This window comes from Phalangium opilio, unplaced genomic scaffold (assembly GCF_054372755.1).
Source record: "Phalangium opilio isolate 3A_F unplaced genomic scaffold, DU_Popi_V2 ptg000048l_1, whole genome shotgun sequence".
Lineage (NCBI taxonomy): Eukaryota > Metazoa > Arthropoda > Arachnida > Opiliones > Phalangiidae > Phalangium > Phalangium opilio.
This window is the reverse complement of record NW_028324170.1, coordinates 6012766-6030617: the sequence shown is the minus strand read 5'-3', so window position 1 is coordinate 6030617 and position 17852 is coordinate 6012766. Positions and strand designations below refer to the sequence as shown.

The following is a 17852-nucleotide window of genomic DNA, read 5'->3' as shown; positions in this document are numbered from 1 at the left end:
TTCTCTGAAATTTCTAAAAAAAATCACGTGTGTCTTAACTTCGAAATCTTACTAAGTCTTAATATGACACTAGATTGGCTGGTCATACGCGAAGGTTTTCACCCTGTATATTTATATACATATATATTATTATATAAAGAATGGAGCCCGGATAAAAGTTTCCGATGGTTTTTGTGTGTGTGTGTGTGAGCTGTATTTTATTATTTTGTATTTCATCTTTTATTAATACAGAAAAGACTCCCCCTCTTCCGAGTCGAAAGGGATATTTGTTACGCAATGGTTAGGTTAGGGCTACTTGATATCGGCCTACTCAATGTCAAATATCATATCTTTCAGAAAAATGTTTGATTTTTTTTTTGCTCTTTATGCGCAGTGACAATTTGTTAATTTCCGAATTTGAAAAACCTGCATGATTAAGTTCATAAGATATGTTCCATAAGTTTGTCACTGGTTATTGAGAGCTCGTCGTGAAGTGACATAAGTGAAACGTCATAGATTCACGTCTGGTGGGTGAGGCGCTGTCAAAGGCTTAGTACAGACTAAATAGGAAGACGGACTGCAAAACTAACCGAGTGTAGGAAATCAATTCTCGCTTGTCGTTTTCGAACTAGCTCTCTGTAAGTCTCTAGCATTATACGAAGTGTAGGTAGTGTCTTCATACAAACTTATTAAGGTTTTTGAAAGTTTAAGGTTTAGATGAGTTATTCTTAAGCCTGGGAATTCGATTCTAGATCCGTAACATTTTAGCTTCATGGATTAACCCCTAATTAAACATAGTTGTATTGAATTTTAGTGAGGTTAGTTTCTAAGAAAATTATATCAGACAGAAACTTCATACTGATACAGTAACGCAGTGTTTAGTGTCTACAGGAAATTCTTCACGGTTACCATTACCCTAAAACGTATGGGAAACGCCGGGTATCTTACAACAGAACAAAACACTTACCCTTAGTGCCCTGCCTCCCTTGATTGCTCAATATTTTCTTGGCTGTAAGCGCGGGAAGGTTCGTTTGATGTTTAGCCGCCAAGGGGGAGTAGGGCGATGGGGGGCTAGTTCTGGTACGTAGCAGCACTCTAGAACCCCCGTTTTAAATAATTATCAGTCTTCCTCCTTTGACCCCTCACCACCCCCTCGTTCCTGGGCCAATTCTAATTCCATCTAGGGGTTTCGTTTCCATTTCAATTAAAGGAACGATCGTACTAGATGGGGCTCTAACCCCCACCCTCCCGCCCCATTTTCCTTCATTCGCATTCAATTTCGTCTTCAGAAGAATTTCGCAAAATGGGTATCGAGCCTTTCATCCCCCCTGTTGACCCGTAATATTTTCTCTTCTATGGGGTTTAACGTTGTGTATAAATACGCCGTAATATTCACTATGATGTCAAGTGTGATTGAATTAAACTATATTCCTTTCTTAGTCGGTATCCTAAAGAAGCTAAAATTACTAATGTTAACATAAGATTTTTAACATTGTATAAGTCTCTGTTGAACAACAGGGATTTTCGATACCGATTGGCCTTTTACTATAACAGTAATGTCAATTTAAAAATGGGGAATTTATTAATTGTGAGGCTGACCACGGCGCCATCTAACAGACGGGAGTTTCAAATCTACGTCATCAACGCATTTTTAAACGTAGCCATTGAAATTGCGTCAAATCAAGCGGCCTTGAACCTTTCGCCCATTTTTTCCCCCCACGTGGTGAAAGCTGGCACGTTTTCTGAAGTTAGGAATAAATCATACAACTCTCGTTCACCAGGCGTCCGACTTTAAACAAGTCACTTTTAGACAATATAAACAAAAATCGACATTTAGCAGCTCGGTCTATAAAGACTTATTCGAGTAAACTTATGTTTAAGCCTATAGATGAATCGAATTTTCCTTTTGAAAACTTCAAAAGTATAATTTAGAAAAATATGTTTTCCAAGTTTTGAAATTATATTCATTCTCGTTTTGCTTTTCAATTAAACAAATTCACTTTGAAATTAATTCCGTGAAAATTATATAACTATGAGAAAAATTTCAGACGTCATTTTTGGCGGCGGCAACTTTTGGAAGCCTTAAATTTTATAATTCAATTTGTTTGGACGAGCGACAAACTTTTATACTAGTAGCAAGAGTGAATAATCTAATCTACAATTGAGAGTGTGTACAGTTAGCTAGCTTCAAGGGATAATGAAACCCTCCCTGTTGGAGATGGAGAGAGGGATACGGGCAACCGAGTCTATTTTAGTCACAAAAGATTAGTTACTTATAATTCAATTCCATTCTCTCTTTAAAATTTAAAATTTAGTTTTGGATGGCAGCTCCGTCCAGTTTTGTTGTAATGGCGAATCCAAACGTGAGAGAATGAGCGAAAGGGCGTTTTAAATCTGACCCAGAGGATTCCAAGCGAGAGTGGCTTAGCTATTCGAGTGTATAGTCTAATATCAAAATTTTATTATTAATATTCTGGATATAATCCCCTGAATTTTCCCCCCAAATCTTCATGAGTTTGGGGTAAGAATATCGACAAACTTGTGGATTAATCGCCAAGTTAAATCCATTCTAGGGTGTGTTAGATCAAATTATTCGATAACCAACTGTACGAAGAACGTGGCGATACAAGAATCAGTGCTTTAGAATTTATAGATCATTTTGGAAATGACATTCAGAGAAACCAACACACAAGGGCCAGTTCAATACACACCAAGAGGCAAGCCAATTCACACTGCCTCTAGCGCTGAATTATGGCGAGAGGAAGAAAATCCCAGTTAATTTTAAACGCCAAGTGAAATCCTTCTAAGGCATGATAGAAGAAATTGTCCTCCATCTTTTAGTACTTAGAACGTGGAACTGTTACTGGAATAACAACAATCAGAACTAGAGTTACTAAAGTTTTAAAATAATTCTTTTTGCATTTCCTTTCAAGTATTTTTGCAGATTTTTCAACCGCGTTTTTAGTGTGCGATATACCTAAACCAAGCGGCGTAAAGAGGTCAGTTTTACAAGAGTAGCACCATCCCGCTCGCCGACTTTATTCTAAGCGGGGCTTTAAGTGTTGCTGGCGGAAGCGCGGGGGCAGCGGGCACGGAGTTCAGGACCAAAGTGGGATTTTTGCGGAGTGCCAAAGCTAATTTAATTATACACACCGACTTGCCCGGTTACTGGGCTCCCCTCTTACCATCGCCCGTCGTCCCATTCTTGCCCTTGCCGCGATGAATTGCGCTCTGTTTTCCCAGTGGAGCGAGCACCAAAACATTCCGCGAGTTACTTTGGGTCCGCGCGTGATCTACTCTTTTAAAAGGGACCCTATACTCTTCTCAATTTGGCGGGAGATATTTCTAGCTCCCAACTTTTGTAAAATATATATATATATATTCAGGGCGTGCATGCTGCTTAATTCTTTCTCGTCATATTCCAAGCGACTATAGTTACCAAGATTCGGTGCTCGCCAAGTAACGAACCCTTAAAGTTTACGACGATTTCTTTATTTTTACTAAAAGTTAGATTTAGCGCAAACATCTTTGGCGGGAAAAAGTGTAAAGGCGCGCGACTCAGATTGACCTCTCTCTCTCGGTGGCACTGAGGTGGGTGGGACTTTCTTAGTCCCTTAAGGGGGTGAGAAGGGGCCCCTTCGTGGTCCCTTCGTGTTTAAGTAAAAGATTATCTCCAAGAGTTTCATAATCAATATATCACCTTGTTGGTTTTTTCTTTCATACTTCGAACCATTTTTTCTTTGACAGTCTAGAAAGGGCGTCCAGTCAAGGATCTAAGGAGTACTTCTTTTAACCCAATCTAAGGTTGACTTCCCACTTTATTCTTTCTAACTATATTAATAAATCGAAGCGGCTCTCGAGCCGTGGAGGCCCCTTAAGGATGGGACCCCATTTTATCAACTGGGATTATAGAACTTCGCCTAGAATAATAGGGTTTACTGTCCTTCACTGATGCCTAAGTGTACAACTTGCACTGCACTGCACACGACTCAAAGTCGAACCCATCTTTTGCTAGAAGTTTCTCGAAAATTTTTGAAATTTGGTCTAAAATGCCATGTATATTAAAAATATGCCTTAAATTTGAAAATTGTTCTACATTTCTCAAAAGACCTATTTGACATTTGGTCTACAATTTTCAAAATGAGGCCTTTAAATTGAAATTTTGTCTAAAATTGCCAAAATAGGATATGGGCCTTAAATTCGAAAATTTGGTCTAAAATACCCAAAATAAAAAATATAATTTAAACTTGAAATTTGGTCTAAATACCCAAAATAAAAAATATAATTTGAATTTGAAATTTGGTCTAAAATTCTCAAAAGGATCATTGGAAATTTTGTCTAAAATTCCCAAAAGGCGTATTGGACCTTTGGTCTACAATTCCCAAATAGGTGTTCTTTAATTGGAAACTTTGTCTACAATTCCCAAAATGGGAAATATGCCTTAAATTCGAAATTTTGGTCCAAACTTCCCAAACAAAATTCATAAAAAAGAACGAATATATATTGTCTAAAAACCCGGGAAACATGCAGTTGATTATATAAAATGTTCACGTGCTATGTCTCGAGCTGTTTTTGCTCACTTGATTAAGGCCATTTAGCAGAAATTCACGTGAACTGCCAAGATTCGATCAAGGTCCACGAGACCAAAGACTTTTGTTTAGAATCTTCAATTACTGAACGTACGAGCATTTTAGTTTTTGTTATAAAACTAAATAGATATTATGTCTATTTTTTTAGACCAATCATTTAAATGATCCTAAATTTAACCGATATAAAAAGGCGCAAGACGTAGGTATAACTTTAAAATAAAAGTATTTAACTTTTTTTTCCCCCTACTGAAGAATTTTATGATCTGGGTTAGAAAATTGATGATAGACTTGGCCTAAAATACTCTACAAGTTTAGTCTAGCGCCACAATCCTAAACTATATAATTTACAAAACTTCAAGTCCAGTCTGAACTCTTGGAGCTCGTCCTTCACGCTATCGAGGGGCTGGACACTGCCTCCACACTATTGGTTTGAAATTTAAACTCTGGAATACCAGGAAAGGTCAGACAGTTTGAAAATGGGTGTCTACTACACGTATTTCAAAGCTGTATGAGTGTAGATTTTTGTTAGTCCGAGTGAATGGCCCCTCGGGAAGGGAGAAGTTACTAGATGTGGAAGGAGTTTGGTTGGTGGCTGAACCAAGTGGTTCCTTTCCTCTCTTTTCTTTTTAAAAATGGGGCGCATTTTGTGGGTAAGAAATGGGGGCCCAGACACCAAATTGGTATTCCACACCAGAAATTCGAACAAATTGGTCGGCGCTCGCTCTCAAAGAAATACAAGCTGACAGAAGAAGGAAGAGTCTCTTCCCGCGCGCCACCGCCGTGGGGGGAACATTGACGGGAAGGGGGGAAGAGCCCCCGAATTATATACAACGAAATTCATAGTCCGCGCACTTCCCAAACTGATATCAAAAGCAAATAATCAAAAGTATGAGTGTCGCTTTGTGCACAGAGGTAAAATACTTCAATTCAGCGTTTCCGCAAACGCACTGTTGCTATGTACACATTACTGTGTGGTTAGATTTTTAAAAACTGCAAGTGTTATGAGATTTTCAAGCCAACTTATAGATTATGAGTAATTTTGAAATATTAAATTGTAGTTAAGGCCGTCTATTGGATATAACAGCAAAGGCATGCGATGTTGCCCATAAGCCCGTCGGAACATATTATTAGTTTTCGGCCGCCATTTTAAAAGATGGCGGCAAATCGAAGGCCGCAAGTTACAAGGGAACCAGTTTACGAAATATTAGTGAAATCGGTTGAAACGCGAGGAACTTATTCCGTAAAGGTTTTTTTACCTTAGAAATTTAGGGAATTTTGAAATGAAAATATGTGGCAACCCAGGCTGTTTGACGACTAAAATGGCGCGAACCAGACTCTAGAGGGGGGCATAGAAGACTGAACTGATTTTTCCATAAAATAATAAGAGATACTTAATTCAAAATTCGATGAAAAAAAATTATAATCGATAATTTTTTGAGAGTTCAACTGTACTCTACTTTCATTTCGTATATACCCAGATTGAATCCCTAATACTACGATATAAATGGGCTGCGTTTAGAGACAGAATGCTAGCGTATTAATACGTTATGTTAAATCTCGTTGAAAATAAAAGTAGTACAAGATCGAAATTTAATAAAATATTTAAATTGAGTTAAACCGTACCGGATTATTTGCAAAAAATCGTCAAGAGTATCGATTGTGTATCGATTCAAGCGCTCCTAACGATACAATGACCCGAGTATACTTTTGTGCGTTTAGCGCGTATTAATAATACTTAGTGTAATTAGTGTAATACCCAAAGTTTTATTTCGAAGTTGCGACAAATGTTCTGACCTATCATAGATACAGGGTGTTTCTGATAGGTGTGTCAAAAATTAAGGGGATGTTCTTTTTTGCGATTTTGAGTCGAAAATGTAACTTCTATCTCCATTTTGCCGTCCGTGCCACTGTTTTCGAGTTTTGATTTGAGTATTTTAATGATGATCCCTTTAATTTAATTAGCATTGTCTTTCAGTTTCTTAAGGGGTCATCCGTAAAACACAAATACTCCAATCATAACTTGAAAACGGTGTCCTTTAGGTCAAAATGTCATAGACCATTTTCGACTCGAAATCGTTAAAGGAACTCAACACTGACTTCCTTTAAATTCTGACACACCTTTCAAAAACACCCTGTATATAATTCCAATATTGTCCATGAACATTAACATTATTTATGATTTTAACTCGAAATTGAATAGATTTTTTTCTGTAAATCTCACGACACAGCGTTTGGGAAACATAAGTCCGGAGTCTGAGTCGTAACTTGCTCGTCTCATCGCGAGCATTTCTCCTTGTCGTTTCTGTATAATCCATTTTTCTACTGTAGCGGTGCTCGCCCCTCGCGTAGAGAGCGGAGCTGCAACTGCGATAGGAGAGATATTTGCTGGTGGCGCCAGGCGTGGCCGATCCTGGAAGTTGGCGCTCTCTGAGCGCACTTTTGTCAGAGATTCCCGGGAGCGATCCGTTCAGTTGGCGTTCGGACGTTGAATCGAAAAGCGCCCTGACGTTTATTTCCGAGTTATTCGCGCGTAATATAACCCCCCGACTCGATCTTGCTCGCGCAAAGACGACTATCACTCCCCCAGTAGAATAGATAAATAAAATAACATTTTATTTAATTTAATATAACTTAGAACATTGTGGCGTAGTCTTTTTAAACTGAAAATTTATTGAAATTTAGCTTCGTGTAAGACCAGATGATTTTAGCGGTTTTCAAACTATAAAAATTCCCGCGTTGTGTAGCACGTTCTAGCGGTTTTTGAACAATAAAAATTTTCGTGCAGTTTAGCACGTTCTGGCGGCTTTCGAACAATAAAAATTCTCGTGCAGTTCAGCACGTTCTAGCGGTTTTAGAACAGTAAAAATTCACGCGAAATTTAGCCTTGAAACAATAATAATACAGTACGTTCTATATCGGTTTGAAACTGTAAAAATTCTCGTGCATTTTAGCTTCAACTGTACTTTTTCTAGATATGTAGAATTATCATAAACAAGTTTTTAATTATATATAATGCGTTGTAATTAACGAATACGCTAAACGACATTTAGAGGTAAGGAAATTTCACCTGTTTAATTTTTTTTATATTTGGGTTGTTTTATATACCTTTAAATGTAAACCTTTGAAACATTCTACATCTTAATCAACTTTGCTATAAAAGTAATTTAAATTTATGACTTGTTTCTATGAGAACGTAAAAATGTTAAAATTATGTTGCACAGTTCAAAGTTGTATCGGTTTAAATCATTTTTATGGCAAAGACGTGTAATCTTAAAATGACGAGGGGGGCTTTACTCCGTGAATCGTGATTTAACTATAGTGTGTACACCAAAGTCTACAAAGTTGCGAAGTCGCTAGACTATATATAGACTAATAGAGACAGATCTAGTTAGATTAATTAATTGTAGATCAATAATGTATTAAAACTGTCCAATGGTATACCGTTTTTATCGGTTTTAGTTATGTCAATTTTGTCTATCGAAATTATAAGTTGATTTGAAAATCACAGGATAAACTGTTGGGGAACATGCACTGGTCTACATCGAATCACGAAAGTTATCATCCCCTCTAATTCCATTAAAAAATTTATTGCAACCTTTGCCAATATACAGTATTTTAATTCAACGAGCCATTAAAAAATTGTGTAAATTTTATTCGATGTTAGTCCAAGGTTCAACTAATAATCAAAGGTAAAAAGTCAATAAGGAAATCGAATTCATTATACGGAATGTGTAACTTTGAATTAAAGTTGCTATTTTTTTATTATTATTTAAAGAAAATTATCGGAACCACTGTTAGAATATATTATGTTCCGTAATCGGCGATTGACGAGCGACTAGGTCACGGAAAGAGTTCATGTAGACGCGAATTTCATCTCCAAAGAAAAAATGAGTAACGACGGTTTTGAGTTTCCAAGTTTGCGGAGCTGAAAAAGTCCCTAAATCATTTATTTATTTTTTATTCTTTTTTTTTTATTTTCGTTTTCGCTTTCCACTTTGGAGCAGAAAAATATTTGGATCTACCTCGCTCGCTAGCTCTTGAGGGAAATATGTTTTCAAAGCTTAAATAAACGCGGAACTGTTAAAGGCCACTTCACCCCGTGAATATTGATTTCCCCTTTAAATTTTTAAAGGGACAGTGAAATTGAAATTCAAGAATTTTAAAACGTTTTTTCTTTAATTTCCAAGTCAAAAATCGTAAATGTAGGATTTATAGACTAAATTGACATAATATTTTACCGAAAAAAATTAGTATGACACTAGGTAGTTTTAAGTCTATTATTGGCCTACAAATAATTATTATAACCGTCTCTAGGAGATTAGTCTGGAGACACATTCGAATTACAGAATAAGGTAAAGCCAATTATAGCAATTATTCAAAGATATACTCCTCTGAAATGCGAATAAAATTCACTTTTATTAAGATACGTCCCTACTTTTAGAATAACTGATCTAGAGGTTGTGGGTTTTATGGGTGTGTGAAGGCACCTTAAACATTTGAGTGTCATCCATTTCCGATTTGTAAAATGTGTAAAAACGCACCGCCGCCGTTTTTAGTGTTAGAATATTTTCACGAGGGGACAGGCACTCGTCTGTAAAACAATTTAAGCTATACCTTTCAGGGGATTTGGGAAGGTCTTAAAAAAGCACGCGTCTGTTTGCGTATCGTCACACTTTCCCCCTTACTAAACCGTGATTTCCAAGATTCTCCCGGTACTCGGCAAATAGCGAATGCGCGACCCTCTTTGGCTTCGACATTCGTCGAGTCCCAAGCGACTGACTGTTTGTAGGCTGAATAGCGAGAAATTCGTCTACCAAGTTCCAACACCGCGATTGCCAAGGCTCTTCGGTACTCGTCAAATAGCGAATGTTGGCCCTCCCACCGGGAAATGGTCCCCTAGTTGAAATCGCGGGCAAGTTATCGTTTATCTTGTGGTCTTGAAGCGGTGGAGGGGGGGGGGACGGGGGGCGGGGACGAGAGTTAGAAGATGACGTCATTATAATGGTATAACGTCCCTCGGTTGGATTCCCCCATAAAATAGATAAATAATATTTTGAGGGAACCGTTCCGATCCTTTCCTTCGAAGTTGGCGGTAACGACCGGAAAAGAGGAAGAAGCCGGGGAAAGGAGAGCATTTTTAAGGAAGAGGCGACTAAGCGCTAAAAGGGAAGACCGAGAAGGAAGACGATTCCTGGGGACAGCACCACCAGCCAGATATCTCGTCTTCCTTAATATATGTCCGTCATTACGATCAAAAAGGACTCTATCTTCCCCGCGCTCCCTCCAAAATGTCCACAACTATATATTTTGCCTAAAAACCAACAACATAAGTCTATCATTCACCCAGCCCGAATAAGTTAAACCCTTGTAATGGTAATTGCGAACATTTGGTATTTAAGAATGTTTTTTTTTGTTTATGTGTTTATTATTCATACGCAGTTACAAATACGTAACGAAATTTCACTAAACTGCGTAGTTGATATCAGTGACATTAGGGAAATTAAGGTTTTAGAGATGGTTAAAGGCCGACTTCCACGAAAAGGGTTCTAGCGAACTTAAAACCTAGCATCAAAACTAACAAAGGAGCGATCTTGCCGATTTTCGAATCACCGCTGGGCTAAAGGTTGGAACTGGTTCTAGCTAACTGAAAGCCGTGCAATGTGGTTCTAGCGAACTGAAGATACACAATATGAGAATTTCCTTTGGAGTAGAGCAAAAATTCTTAAGGAAAAAAATTTTAAAAGGATTTAAATTGTTCATCTTCAATTCGCTAAAACCACATAGCACGGCTTTCAGTTAGCTAGAACCCTTCCAACTTTTGCAAGCCCCAGCGGGGATTTGAAAATCGGCAAGGTCCCTCCATTGTTACAAGTCTCGATGCTCAGTTTTCAGTTCGCTACAACTACCGTCCGTAAATTACCGGTAATTTACCAAATACCGCGTAAATTACCGTTTTATATCTTACCGTAATTTTACAATGGTAATTTACCGGTAAATTACGGCGGTAAATTACCGTGGTAAATTACCAAACATTTTTATTGCGCCTCAGAACTTCATTTTACACTTAAACGATCAATTTTTTCTGTGTTTACTTCCAAAATGACTCACTAGGCGCTACTCGCTAGCCAGTACTTACAAAGTTGCACTACAAATTAGTCTTTTAATAAATTTTTAGTTAGAAATCAGATTAGAAAGGCCACGGCTGCCGTCTTGGTAGCAAAAGCCGCAAATACGTGTAAAGCAGTCAAGATAGTGCTCACAATTAAACGTTGTTTAAAGTAATGGATTGTAAGTACAGGGAAATATAAATTACCAAAAATTACCGGCTGAACGGTAATTTTTGTTTTCCCAGAATTTCAATCGGTAAATTACCGGTAATTTATCGGTAATTTACCCGGTAAATTACCGTTTTTAAAAATTACGGTAATTTCACATCTCTAGCTACAACCCTTTTTGCTGGAAGTCGGCCTTTAATTTGGTTGAGTTCTTCTCTGCAAGGTTGGGACGGAGAAGAACCACTAGCCATTAAGCTTGTTAAGAACGTCCAATTCGTAACACTTTAGCTTTGTAATTAACCCCTAATTAAGCAGCATCCCTTTTTCTTATAAACAACAACATTCAGATATTTAATAGGGTTGAGACCAAGGACTATATAGCGTTTTGCGTGTTCATAGACAGGAAAGTCTTCCAGGTTTTCAGTTTCCACTCGCCTGTATAGTTTAAAATAATACATTAAAATGAAGAACGGGGCGTGGCGTAACTTTAATTTTAAAAATCTCGTGACTTTTTATTCACGCGCGATTTTTCAAGATCCAACCCCCTCCCCCGGGCCTTCCTTTCACCTTTCTTTAAGTTTTAGAATGGGAGCGCGTGCTATAGGAAGTTTGGCGCGCTCTGGCAAATTCCGAGCATGGATTAATGCGTGCAGTCGTTTTAAGAAACTAATTGATCACGACTTAAGTACTTCGCGAATAGCTTTGTCAAGACACTCTTTTTTTTCTTAAAGACTTTAAAAGAGTCTCGCGGCACGCCAACACCCGCCACACCTACACTCCCCCCTCCTATCCAAATATTCTTTGAAATAATGGTTAAGGAATATTTCTTGGAAAACCAAAGAGGGCGAGGAGTAGAAGGTGTAAGACATTTTGGAAGTTCTCGCTTTAGTGAAATACTGGGATAGACACTGTGGCATAAAACTAATACACACGCTCTCGACTTAGCCCAAATGTACTACTACTATTCGCTAACTATTCGCCAAATAGTTACGGGTTGGAATCATAGAGGTCCTAACAAAGTTAATTTGTTCAATTTTCCTCCTAATTTTCACCAACTTTCAACCAATCAGAGGGCAGAATTAGATAAATACGCGCGTATATTGGAAACGGAGAGAAAATTTTCAAAGCGAGAACTCTCCGTCAGAACTTTCTACTCCTCCTCCCTATGCTCTCTATGTGGAAAACAGTGTTTGTTCTTCAAATCAACCATTAATTCAAGGAACACTGACTTCAGAGAAAAAAAAATCCGCCAAGAAAAAAATTGCGTATTTTTTTTTCTTTTCGGAACATTTTTCTTTTAAGCCCCAATTTTTCTTTTTTTTTTTTTTGTCTTTTCGCGGTTGTAAATGTGTATATATATATAAAACGTGCACTGTTTGTTTACAAGTCTGTCACTAATTCCTCCATTTATTCTGTTTGTCTGAATTAGTCAAAAAAAGTCGAATAATCGGGATAAAATTACGGAAGAAAGGCTTCTCTTTAATATCGTGAGGTTTTGAAATTTCTCGTGCAAAGACCATACTGCATATGTGGTAGTTTTAAATCATTATTGACCTGCAAGTAATTATTCTCACCGTCTTTAAGAGTCTAACACGGGATATAAAGTCATATTTTCACCAGCGCACTGCCCTTTATAAGATACCTTTGTCGATACAATAATATTCCAGGATATGCAATGGATAGAGAAAACGTTAGCGTATACTGTAAATTTCAAACATACTGGATTTGCATTTTTCTATTTAATATTTTGGTTTTTGAGATTCAAAAGTCCTATACTTGCGAGATATTCGCTCAAATCTTAAGGGTTAACCATTTCGACCACCACCAGTCAACTAAAAAGAAGGGTTAGGGGGGGGAAGAGATGTAGGGTTGATGGCATTTTGCCAAGAGCTCACGAGCACGTTGCGATTGCCAAGCTCTCGCGCGTGCCATTCGCCAATTAAATCGCGACCCCAACTATTTTTTTTTCCTTCTTTATTTCTTTATAAAGCGATTTTTTTTCCTTAACCAACTCTTTTAGAGACTGGAGTCCCTCCTCGAATACAAAGTGGTGGTCAACGTTTGGTTATTTTATTTTTCTTATACCGGACAGATTTTTGAACATTCTTCTAGTCATGCGCGCTTTGCGATGCGCTTTCAACTAACCCAAACAGTATTTTGTAAACCCGTGTTCTAGGGCTCTAGTACCGGTGAGTACTGTGGTTCATGTCGTCTGTTTAGTAGTCTGCTTAAGCTGGCTTACGTATTACATAGTTTTCAGACTAGGAGGATTGATACAATTTACACCAAGAGGCGAGGCTACTCAGTACTGAACTTTGTCCGCCAAGTAGCCTGGTCTCCTTGCAGTGCCGGATCAACACCCTCGTGGGCCCCTGGGCACTAGACGTTCCGGGGCCCACTGCTATATGACAGCTGAGAGGTTAAGCCCCCCCCCTGAGCTCCAGGGCCCCTAGGCATGCGCCTTCAGTACCTAGTCGGCACTGCCTCCTGGTGTAAATGGTATCATTGCTCCTATTCTGAAAACTATGTATTTTCTTTCCTTTGGTTTAAAATTATTTCTGTCTTTAAGTAGACGACATATTCTAACCAATGAGAGATGAAGCCAGTAAGCCAATAAGCACGAACCAACCGTATTATAGTTCCCTTTAACTGGCAGGCATCTTTTTTAAAATCCTTGACAATGACAAAGGGTTAATCTTCAACTCCTCTCGGGTATATACTCTTTATTTTAACACTATAGCGTGGAGAATATTACGTCCCTTTCAAGGTTGCAACTGAGAATATGTTGTGTTGCACGAGCTTCTGGGGGGAGGGGGTTAACTCCGGGATTGGCGCGTGCAAATAATTTTTTTCACTCTTTTTTTTCCCTCGGAATAATAATAGTTATTATGGGAACCCCACTTATTCAATAATATAGTCTTTATATGTAAATACGTTTAAGTATAGACGTTGTGTTTGTTGAATCGTCCGTCTAATGGTGCTTTTATACAAATGCGATTTGAATACTCGTAGGAGCTCGCTTTGCTTTAGCGATTTCAAAACCGTCTGGTTTAGTTAGTTGCCATAGTAACGTTCGTGTAATAACGACCTTTTAAGTAATATATAATTAAAATAAATAATACGTTTAAATAATATTTTCCCGCGATGAATTTTAAGTATATTTATAATTTCACGGTTAGAATGTTAATAAATTTAATACCAACTTATTAAAATCAGTAATGATTATACTGACTAAATTAACGATTATATTGATAAAATTAAATATTATATCGATTATAATGATTAAATTAAATATTATATCGATTAGATTGATTATTGATTAAATTTAATATTATAACGATTAGATTCATTATTGATTAAATTTAATATTATAACGATTAGATTGATTATTGATTAAATTTAATATTATAACGATTAGATTGATTATTGATTAAATTTAATATTATAACGATTAGATTGGTTAAATTAAAGATTGAATCGATTAGATTGATTAAATTAAAGATTGAATCGATTAGATTGATTAAATTAAAGATTGAATCGATTAGATTGATTAAATTAAAGATTGAATCGATTAGATTGATTAAATTAAAGATTGAATCGATTAGATTGATTAAATTAAAGATTGAATCGATTAGATTGATTAAATTAAAGATTGAATCGATTAGATTGATTAAATTAAAGATTGAATCGATTAGATTGATTAAATTAAAGATTGAATCGATTAGATTGATGAAATTAAAGATTGAATCGATTAGATTGATGAAATTAAAGATTGAATCGATTAGATTGATGAAATTAAAGATTGAATCGATTAGATGGATGAAATTAAAGATTGAATCGATTAGACGGATGAAATTAAAGATTGAATCGATTAGACGGATGAAATTAAAGATTGAATCGATTAGACGGATGAAATTAAAGATTGAATCGATTAGACGGATGAAATTAAAGATTGAATCGATTAGACGGATGAAATTAAAGATTGAATCGATTAGACGGATGAAATTAAAGATTGAATCGATTAGACGGATGATATTAAAGATTGAATCGATTAAGCGGATGAAATTAAAGGTTGAATCGATTAGACGGATTAAATTAATGGTTGAATCGATTAGACGGATTAAATTAATGGTTGAATCGATTAGACGGATTAAATTAATGGTTGAATCGATTAGACGGATTAAATTGAAGATCGAGTTTATTAGATGGATTAAATTTCAGTTTATAATCTAGGTCTTCGATAATGTACGAGGAATGCAATGTTGAAATATGGGTTATAGTTGGTGTGGGCGTTATATAGTGCGCATGCATTTTGATTTTTACCTCTGTCTCTGAATAATCAGATATTACCGACTCGCGGGGCTGCAAAGGCAGATTGCGCCTTCGATACACGTGTCCTGTGTATCAGCTACCTGTAGAACTGGGTTACAGAAAACCTTGTCAACCCCATATTTATACATTATACAGCTGCCAACGCTTGAAATTTGACATTGAAACTCCGAATTAAGTCATGCCTGCACCGCAAGCATAAATATATTCGCGTTTCACACAATACCCTATAAAATCATTTATATTTTCGCACAATACCCTATAAAATCCTATATATTTTCGCACAATAACCTATAAAATCCTACATATTTTCGCACAATACCCTATAAAATCCTACATATTTTCGCACAATAACCTATAAAATCCTACATATTTTCGCACAATAACCTATAAAATCCTACATATTTTCGCACAATACCCTATAAAATCCTACATATTTTCGCACAATACCCTATAAAAGCCTATATATTTTCGCACAATACCCTATAAAAGCCTATATATTTTCGCACAATACCCTATAAAATCCTATACTTTCGCACAATACCCTATAAAATCCTATATTTTCGCACAATACCCTATAAAATCCTATATGTTCTCGCACAATAAAATCCTATAGTTGGAAATATCAGTGAAATTTGAAGTATGCTTTTCCGAAAGTTGTACTAACCCTGCTAATGCATTGGTAACCCTCCGCGGTCTCCCAGCTGAAACGAGAGCATTCACACTCGGAATAAGAAAAAGAGATGAAATGGGGATGGGGCCCCTCTCGGGGGATATCAACCCCAGCCTCCCGTTGTTGTTAGCTGTAGCGCGAAAGAAGAGTGGCAAGCGCCCAAGACAAAATTGCCACCGTGCCGAGCTTGGATAATTTATTATATTTCATCGCCAGATATCATCTAGTATACTTACCCTCTCTCTTCATAGTAAATTCTGCTGAACTGCAATCCGAAAATTCAGTTTTAAATATCGTTAGAAAGAACAATATAGTATGGTTGCACTCTAATCTAAAATGTTGCCAAATTCATTAGAGACAGAGTTTTGCTAAGTTGTTGCGACGCATCTTTTGCCCTATAATAAATGTATGAAATATCTTAATTTGCAAGTGAGTTTTTTAATTTAATTTGCAACAACTTCTTAAGGACCAAAATGATATCGTTTCGTTTGAAATTTGAGCGGAGATTATATTGCTGGAAATTCGTGATGACGCGAATATTCGCCTAGATCGTTTGCGACGATGCTCGTCTTCGGACAACCGAGTAAATAGCGTTCTAATCTCGTTGTTTGGCGAATATGTTGAGAACAAAATATCTTTTAGATACGTTAAATCTAGCATACTAAAAAGCTATATTTGTCCAAGGTTAATGCGTATATCTTATAATAGGATCCCTTATTTAAGTTGTATGTTGGGTGTTAAAGGCTGCGGATGGGCTTTGTAGATATTATTCTTGTCGAGGGGGAAACCGCAATTGTTAAATTTTGTAAACCACGTATTAGACTTCGTTCGACTTCAAAGAAATTTCGAAGGGTCTTTATCACGTTAATTCACATTATAAAGATTTCAAAGCGATTTAATAGAGATTTCAAACCGGTTAAAAGAGATTTCAAACCGACTGAATAGAGATTTGCAACGCACGTTGTAGATATTTCTAAGGGACTTCATTGGTATTTGCAAGGGTATTTCATAGAGACTCCAAAGGGATTTCAAAGAGACTCCGAAGGGATTTCAAAGAGACTCCAAAGGGATTTCAAAGAGACTCCAAAGGGATTTCAAAGAGACTCCAAAGGGATTTCAAAGAGACTCCAAAGGGATTTCAAAGAGACTCCAAAGGGATTTCAAAGAGACTCCAAAGGGATTTCAAAGAGACTCCAAAGGGATTTCAAAGAGACTTCAAAGGGATTTCAAAGAGACTTCAAAGAGATTTCAAGGGATTTGAAAGATACTTCAAAGAGATTTCAAGGTATTTGAAAGATACTTCAATGTGATTTCTAGGTATTTCAAAGAGACTTCAGTAGGATTTCAAGGTTTTTCATAGAGACTTCAATGGGATTTCAAGACATTTTAAAGATACTTAAATTCGATTTCAAGGCATTTTAAAGAGGCTTCAATGGGATTTCAAGGGTTTCACAGATACTTCAAAGGGATTTCGCAGATACTTCCAAGGGCTTTAAAATATATGTCGTAGAGAGTTGAAAAAGATGTTTCTGAGGGATTTGAAAGGATCTCTGAAACGTTAAAGTACACCTGATTTGACGAGTTGTTTCCTCCTCGATAGTAATAATACGGGAAGTGGGCCAATTTGCCTATAATCCTTCCTTCGATGTCACGCCGCGTGCACTAGACTAGCTAGCTCTTGTAAATTTCAAGAAAGAAAGAGACTAAGAGAGAGAAAGAGAGTAAGAGAGAGAGGAGAAGACAAGAGTTGCCTTGTCAGCCCCGTTTTTAAGACGAGAACCGATAAATTTCCCAGTTAATTCCCTTAAGGTGGAAACAAGCCAAATTGACTCCTTACCCTTTTCCCCCATTCACTCACCCACCCTTAAACATCATTCATTTCCTATCTTAAACTAATTTCATCTCATTTCCATGACTACCGAGTACCGACTGACTTCAGTGTCTGACTTCTCTATACCTAGACCCGCTGAGGGGTCGCTCATAATTACTAGATGTCAAATCCATTTT

The 17852-nt window shown here is 37.0% G+C and overlaps 1 protein-coding gene across 2 annotated transcripts in view; it reads left to right on the top strand.

Annotated features, from left to right (window-relative positions):
• The window catches only part of LOC149673997 (CUGBP Elav-like family member 1), a 110881-nt gene that overhangs the window by 18109 nt on the left and 74920 nt on the right, over positions 1-17852 (top strand). The window contains exon 1 of one of the 2 annotated variants that reach the window (XM_089839827.1): positions 7028-7620. The exons of the other annotated variant lie outside the window; for it this stretch is intronic. The gene's annotated coding sequence lies outside the window, so the exon portion shown is untranslated. Of the gene's footprint in view, positions 1-7027; positions 7621-17852 lie in introns of those variants that run through there. 2 annotated transcript variants of the gene reach the window in all.